Raw genomic sequence first — 7634 nt, forward strand, 5'->3', positions numbered from 1 at the left:
GTTGGGAGACCTTTAATGACTGCTTCTATTTCCTTAGGAGTTATGGGGTTGTTTAACTGGTTTATCTGTTCCTGATTTAACTTTGATACCTGGTATCTGTCTAGGAAATAGTCCATTTCCTGAAGATTTTCAAATTTTGTTGAATATAGGTTTTTATAGTAAGATCTGATGATTTTTTGAATTTCCTCTGAATCTGTAGTTATGTCTCCCTTTTCATTTCTGATTTTGTTAATTTGGACGCACTCTCTGTGTCCTCTCGTTAGTCTGGCTAAGGGTTTATCTATCTTGTTGATTTTCTCAAAGAACCAACTTTTGGTCCTGTTGATTCTTTCTATGGTCCTTTTTGTTTCTACTTGGTTGATTTCAGCTCTGAGTTTGATTATTTCCTGCCTTCTACTCCTCCTGGGTGTATTTGCTTCTTTTTGTTCTAGAGCTTTTAGGTGTGCTGTCAAGCTGCTGACATATGCTCTTTCCTGTTTCTTTCTGCAGGCACTCAGCGCTATGAGTTTTCCTCTTAGCACAGCTTTCATTGTGTCCCATAAGTTTGAGTATGTTGTATCTTCATTTTCATTAAATTCTAAAAAGTTTTTAATTTCTTTCTTTATTTCTTCCTTGACCAGGTTATCATTGAGTAGAGCATTGTTCAATTTCCACATATATGTGGGCATTCTTCCCTTATTGTTATTGAAGACCAGTTTTAGGCCGTGGTGGTCCGATAGCACGCATGGGATTATTTCTATCTTTCTGTACCTGTTGAGGCCCGTTTTTTGACCAATTATATGGTCAATTTTGGAGAAAGTACCATGAGGAGCTGAGAAGAAGGTATATCCTTTTGCTTTAGGATAGAATGTTCTATAAATATCCGTTAAGTCCATTTGGCTCATGACTTCTCTTAGTCTGTCGACATCACTGTTTAATTTCTGTTTCCATGATCTGTCCATTGATGAGAGTGGGGTGTTGAAATCTCCCACTATTATTGTGTGAGGTGCAATGTGTGTTTTGAGCTTTAGTAAGGTTTCTTTTACGAATGTAGGTGCCCTTGTATTTGGGGCATAGATATTTAGGATTGAGAGTTCATCTTGGTGGATTTTTCCTTTGATGAATATGAAGTGTCCTTCCTTATCTTTTTTGATGACTTTTAGTTGGAAATTGATTTTATTTGATATTAGAATGGCTACTCCAGCTTGCTTCTTCTGACCATTTGCTTGGAAAGTTGTTTTCCAGCCTTTCACTCTGAGGTAGTGTCTGTCTTTGTCTCTGAGGTGTGTTTCCTGTAGGCAGCAGAATGCAGGGTCCTCGTTGCGTATCCAGTTTGTTAATCTATGTCTTTTTATTGGGGAGTTGAGGCCATTGATATTGAGAGATATTAAGGAATAGTGATTATTGTTTCCCTTTATATTCATATTTGGATGTGAGGTTATGTTTGTGTGCTTTCATTCTCTTTGTTTTGTTGCCAAGACGATTAGTTTCTTGCTTCTTCTAGGGTATAGCTTGCCTCCTTATGTTGGGCTTTACCATTTATTATCCTTTGTAGTGCTGGATTTGTAGAAAGATATTGTGTAAATTTGGTTTTGTCATGGAATATCTTGGTTTCTCCATCAATGTTAATTGAGAGTTTTGCTGGATACAGTAACCTGGGCTGGCATTTGTGTTCTCTTAGGGTCTGTATGACATCAGTCCAGGATCTTCTGGCCTTCATAGTTTCTGGCGAGAAGTCTGGTGTGATTCTGATAGGTCTCCCTTTATATGTTACTTGACCTTTTTCCCTTACTGCTTTCAATATTCTTTCTTTATTTTGTGCGTTTGGTGTTTTGACAATTATGTGACGGGAGGTGTTTCTTTTCTGGTCCAATCTATTTGGAGTTCTGTAGGCTTCTTGTATGCCTATGGGTATCTCTTTTTTTAGGTTAGGGAAGTTTTCTTCTATGATTTTGTTGAAGATATTTACTGGTCCTTTGAGCTGGGAGTCTTCACTCTCTTCTATACCTATTATCCTTAGGTTTGATCTTCTCATTGAGTCCTGGATTTCCTGTATGTTTTGGACCAGTAGCTTTTTCCGCTTTACATTATCTTTGACAGTTGAGTCAATGATTTCTATGGAATCTTCTGCTCCTGAGATTCTCTCTTCCATCTCTTGTATTCTGTTGGTGAAGCTTGTATCTACAGCTCCTTGTCTCTTCTTTTGGTTTTCTATATCCAGGGTTGTTTCCATGTGTTCTTTCTTGATTGCTTCTATTTCCATTTTTAATTCCTTCATCTGTTTGATTGTGTTTTCCTGGAATTCTTTCAGGGATTTTTGCCATTCCTCTCTGTAGGCCTCTACTTGTTTATTAATGATTTCCTGTGTTTCCCTAAGTGTGTTCATGTCTTTCTTGAAGTCCTCCAGCATCATGATCAAATATGATTTTGAAACTAGATCTTGCTTTTCTGGTGTGTTTGGATATTCCATGTTTGTTTTGGCGGGAGAATTGGGCTCCGATGATGGCATGCAGTCTTGGTTTCTGTTGCTTGGGTTCCTGCGCTTGCCTCTCGCCATCAGATTATCTCTAGTGTTACTTTGTTCTGCTATTTCTGACAGTGGCTAGACTGACCTATAAGCCTGTGTGTCAGGAGTGCTGTAGACCTGTTTTCCTCTCTTTCAGTCAGTTATGGGGACAGTGTGTTCTGCTTTCCGGCGTGTAGTTTTTCCTCTCTACAGGTCTTCAGCTGTTCTTGTGGGCCTGTGTCTTGAGTTCACCAGGCAGCTTTCTTGCAGCAGAAAATTTGGTCTTACCTGTGGTCCCGAGGTTCAGGTTCGCTCGTGGGGTGCTGCCCAGGGGCTCTCTGCAGCGGCAGCAACCAGGAAGACCTGTGCCGCCCCTTCCGGGAGCTTCAGTGCACCAGGGTTCCAGATGGTCTTTGGCTTTTTCCTCTGGCGTCCGAGATGTGTGTGCAGGGAGCAGTCTCTTCTGGTTTCCCAGGCTTGTCTGCCTCTCTGAAGGTTTAGCTCTCCCTCCCATGGGATTTGGGTGCAGAGAACTTTTTATCCGGTCTGTTTCTTTCAGGTTCCGGCGGTGTCTCAGGCGCAGAAGTCCTGCCGCTCCTGGGCCCTCCCCCACGGGAGCCCAGAGGCCTTATACAGTTTCCTCTTGGGCCAGGGATGTGGGCAGGGGTGAGCAGTGTTGGTGGTCTCTTCCGCTCTGCAGCCTCAGGAGTGCCCACCTGACCAGGCGGTTGGGTCTCTCTCTCACCGGGTCTGGGAGCAGAGAGCTGCTGCGGGCCGGGATCCGCGGGTGTGGGACTTCCGGTAAACACAGACCGTGCCTCCTAGAGAAATTCTGCTTCCGTGTCCCAAGCTCACCAGGCAGCTTTCTTGCAGCAGAAAATTTGGTCTTACCTGTGGTCCCGAGGCTCAAGTTCGCTCGTGGGGTGCTGCCCAGGGGCTCTCTGCAGCGGCAGCAACCAGGAAGACCTGTGCCGCCCCTTCCGGGAGCTTCAGTGCACCAGGGTTCCAGATGGTCTTTGGCTTTTTCCTCTGGCGTCCGAGATGTGTGTGCAGGGAGCAGTCTCTTCTGGTTTCCCAGGCTTGTCTGCCTCTCTGAAGGTTTAGCTCTCCCTCCCACGGGATTTGGGTGCAGAGAACTGTTTATCCGGTCTGTTTCTTTCTTATTCATGTTTTTAACTTATGCCTGGAGTCTTTGGTTTCTGTCTCAAACCATTTCTCTTACTATTTCTTGGAAGGCAAGGCAAGGCAAGACTCTAAAATTTCTTGTTTCTGTTTACCTAGAAATATCTTAATCTCGCCTGCATATTTTAAGGACAGTTTTGCTGGATATAAAATCAGTGCCAGTAGTTTACTTTCAATGCTTCAAGCATGCCATCCAACTGGCTTCAATCCCCCACTGTTTTTGCCATGAAGTTGTTCTACAGTGAGAGAGGTGATGCAGACTTACCATTTCTAGGATTCCAGAGTTCCTTCTTGAGGTAATGAAAGTGTTGAGATAGATCCTAAAGGCAGCTGCATGATATTGTGTCATTAATGTCACCTAGTTGCTCATAGGCTCAGTCTTTTTGAATACTTGAGGTTTGTAATAAACCTAGAAGAGTTCTTTCTTATTAGCTAGCACTTTCTGTAGGTTTCTGCTAGTAAACTAGAATTTGTTTATTTGTTTCTTTGCTATTGTTTATTGCCAAAATCTCTATTCCATAAGAGAGTGTTAGCCTTGAGGGTCCCCATAGTATTCTAAGAAAGTTCATTTGAGGATAATGTAAGAACTTTCTGTTCTTCTGAACTTCTCTACATGCTTTTCCCACAGTAGATCTCCCAGCCAATAATCAGGGACAAAAGTGATGGGGCTCCATTATTCTTAGCATGTTTCATCTGGAGTGATGCTTATACACCAGGAGTAGGAGCTTACTAGAGTAAAGGAGCCCTGACCTCTCGGCTGCTCTTACCAAGAGCTGGTCCAGTTCAATTCAATGGTGGGCACAGAATAAACTGGCAGTCCATCTGCTGAATGAGAAATTGGATCTCTTTATTGGGAGCTGAAGGGAGAGGGATGTACATCTTCTTGGCCATACTTGGCCCTAGAAGAGCATCTACTAGCTAAAGATTGGGTGGGAGGAGGAGGATAGACCAAGTCCTTGAGTTTTATTTCAAAATCTCCACTAGTCACACTTGTTTCACTAAGGCAGTCACAGAGTTATTCACACCATCACGTTGGGAAATGGTCTCTCCATGATACCCCATCACTGTTTTGATATCCTGGTGAGCAGACAGAATGCATTCTGGGTACTCTCATGGTATCGTTAGGATACATTTCAGAATCAAGAAACCCTTCTGTGTTCACTTACATTATGTGAGAAGTTTAATGTTCAAATCCCTATAGTGTTTCCCAAACACGTGCCTTACTTAAGGGATAGCTGTTGTCTGAGGTATATACCTGAAGATGATTAAAAAGTAGTAAAAGCAACTGAACTGCCTAATTAAAAACTCCCTGCTGAATCATCCCTCATGTGAAATAAATGTGGTTTTGGTCTGTGCAAGGTTCACAGCTTTCCTTATGACTATTCAGAAGGGTCTCACTCTGCAATGCTTAAAAGCATACAATAGCTTAAATAAAACAGAAATCTCCTCCAACACTCCCCCTAAAGGGTCAGCAATTATTAATGAAACGCATGCCTCCCAACTTGCCAGCCAGAGATTAAAAGACATTTGCTCCGGAACAATCTCCCTCTCTCAAATAAAAGAGACGGAGAAGGAAATTAAATTCCCGAAGAAATAAATTTTGACTGAAGTGAGAAATCACGCTAAGAAGCTAATTTAAGGCAGATGAAATTAATTTGGGTGACATTTATTCTATTTAGCAAAAAATAGTGACAAAACATATAGTCGCTCTGTGAGCCAGAGATAAGAGGCGAGTAATTTAAGGCTGGGCATAGCTGCCGTCTACAGCGATTTAATCCTTCTGCTACATGTCCCTTGTGACCTATCATTAAAGGTTTAAAGTAAAACTGACAATTATTATTAGCTAGTAATTGGATTTTGGAGATTCAGTATAAAGTTAGGATAATTTAAATGACTGTTGACATTGGAAAGATTATGTAAACGCTCCGAATCAGCTGAATTTATCAATTTATTTAGTCTTATAAAATGGAGTACACATACCCTGCACAAGAAAGCCAGCATGAGAGGTACTGAATTTCTAAGAATCACCCTCTGGAAGCTAGCAGAATCTTGGACTCACATTTCCTAAAGGAAACAGACATACAGGCATGCAAATGTCTGCCAAGGAAGGGGGCTTCCGGTGCCCGACTCAGAACCCTCCACAAAGAACCAAGCAAGGCATACCTCAGAAAACCACAGCATTCTAGGAGGGAAATAAAATTGTCACGGGCCACTAATTCATGATGGAGATTTTTAATCACAAAGACTGAGATTCAGAAACTAAGGATGGAATCAAAACACAAGACCCTCGTTGTAGATCTCTAGCAGTGTCTTCTAGCTGGAGTAAATCTAATGAGACTTTATTCCGTAAATACTGACACAAACCCAGCCTGCCTCTTTGTCCAACCGTAAGCACCAAGCAAAATTGGATTATTTAGAGGAATGCTTTACAAAATTAGTTCTGCTTAGAAGGCAATTGCATTAAAAGCAGGAGCAACATGGTGTCTTCCCCAGCTGTAGCAGAGCCTGCTGTTAATAGCCCTCACCCTTAAATGCCTTCTTAAAGGTAAAGTTTAGCATTACTGTGGAATAATTATGTCTCCAGTCTTATGCACTCAGTGGATGTTCCTTCAGAACCCCCCTCCACTCAGTGTTCTAGGCATTATGCTCCAACTATATTGTATTAAGTATGAATTGAAGAAATATAATCCACGATTTCTGTAACTTTTTTTTTAAATCTCATACACGTGTACATGTAGAACAGCTCTTCTTTCTTTCTTTCTTTCTTTCTTTCTTTCTTTCTTTACTTTGGTTCTTTTTTTTCGGAGCTGGGGACCGAACCCAGGGCCTTGCGCTTCCTAGGCAAGCGCTCTGCCACTCAGCCAAATCCCCAACCCCGATTTCTGTAACTTAAAAAATGTTTTAACCCTTAAGATAGTCATACTTTTAATACTATAATACCACTTTTAGAATCACTCAACAAAGATTAACTAAGGATCTCTGCTTGGATTTAGAGGGTTGTAGGTTTTTGTTTTTCAGGTTTTTTCTTTAAAAGTATGAGCTGGTGCTGATGCTGGGGAGAGGACTCAGAAGATAAAATCTTGCTGTACAAGAGAGAGCATTTCCTTCTCTGTTCTAACGATTCCTAGGCCTAGGCCTGGAAGCTTCTAGCCTCCATATAATCTGATCTTCTAAACTGACTGATTCAACCTGGCTTTTCTTGGCTTCTGACTGGATTGCTCTGCCTGGCTTCATACTAAATTTGGCAATATGTTCTAATCTTCTGGCTCCTTCTCATTCTCTGGTTAGTATCTTCACCTGTGTCTAACTTGTGCTTTCTATAACCTGTCTCTGTAAATGTGTCCTGCTAAAACTATTCTACACCACACTACCCTTTTCTTAAGAAGCTTCTTTTTTGTGCTGTTCTAGTGTGGTTAGACATATCCTATCTCAGACTCATTCTGTCAAATCTTTCTCTGATTCATCCCTTTGTCTGCCTCTGAATTAGATGTCATTTTCAAATATGACTACTTCCTTCTACAAACTAACCTTACCTTTGTTGTTAGCAATGAAAAGTAAATACTAAGGGCATGTCTGTATTCCAACCAGATCATTCACACACACACACACACACACACACACACACACACACACACACACACAACACACATGCAACTAGGTGACATTAAACATTAGCATATATATATACATATATATATGCTAGCAATAAAAAGTAAGACAGGATATAACTTTTTCAGAAGCTTAAGAGAGTTGTACTATGTGCTGTAATACCAGGATTGTGATGAGTAGTTTGCTTTTTTCCTTTGCCAGCAGATACCTATTAGCTTCTATCTCCATATAACACCATAGCAAGAGGTGGAAGTTGCCAGGGATGTTCCTCTGGCTTCTCCATATTCACAGCACCAGGTTCATTGAATCTACTCTGGTACCAGCCACTAGGGCAGCTCACTCCTCAGGGGTCTGGTCC

The 7634-nt window shown here is 41.6% G+C and overlaps 1 protein-coding gene across 2 annotated transcripts in view; it reads right to left on the reverse strand.

Annotated features, from left to right (window-relative positions):
- Nucleotides 1–7634, reverse strand: part of Lrmda (leucine rich melanocyte differentiation associated) — a 1059015-nt gene that overhangs the window by 73626 nt on the left and 977755 nt on the right. The gene's annotated exons all lie outside the window — the stretch shown is intronic.

This window comes from Rattus norvegicus, chromosome 15, assembly GCF_036323735.1.
Source record: "Rattus norvegicus strain BN/NHsdMcwi chromosome 15, GRCr8, whole genome shotgun sequence".
Classification (NCBI taxonomy): Eukaryota; Metazoa; Chordata; class Mammalia; order Rodentia; family Muridae; genus Rattus; species Rattus norvegicus.